Here is a 521-nt window from a genome sequence, read left to right as displayed (position 1 = left end):
AATAGGAGATAAAAGAGTTGAAAGAGGAAGAAATTATGGGGGAGGGACATTAAAGAGAAGAACAAAAAGGCCGTGGTATAGATGGAATCCGATGGAAGTGTGGAAATATGCGAAAGGTTCGTCATAGAAGGATATGTTAGAATTATTAGGACAAATTTGGAAACAAGGAGAGATACTTGAAGATTGGAGGCAAAATATTATTGTATCATTATATAAGAGAGGAGACACAGAATCAGTAGGAAATTATAAAGAGATATCGTTATTGTACAAATGGTACGCGGAGATTTTAAGAATTAAATTGGAAGAGGAGGTAGGGAAAAAACATAATCCCGGAGACGCAAACAAGATTTAGAAAAGGGAGATTGATGATGGATACCGTATTCGTACTGAATCATCTGATTCAAAAGAGCAAGCAGAAGATAGAAAAGGTAGGAAGAGAGGAAAGTATATGCTCTCTTTGCAGATTTGAAGGCAGCCGACAGAGTGGATAAAGGTGTACTATGGGAATTACTAAGGAGATA

The sequence above is a fragment of the Atta colombica genome, unplaced genomic scaffold (assembly GCF_001594045.1).
Source record: "Atta colombica isolate Treedump-2 unplaced genomic scaffold, Acol1.0 scaffold29, whole genome shotgun sequence".
NCBI classification, from domain to species: domain Eukaryota; kingdom Metazoa; phylum Arthropoda; class Insecta; order Hymenoptera; family Formicidae; genus Atta; species Atta colombica.
This window is presented reverse-complemented; position numbering follows the sequence as displayed.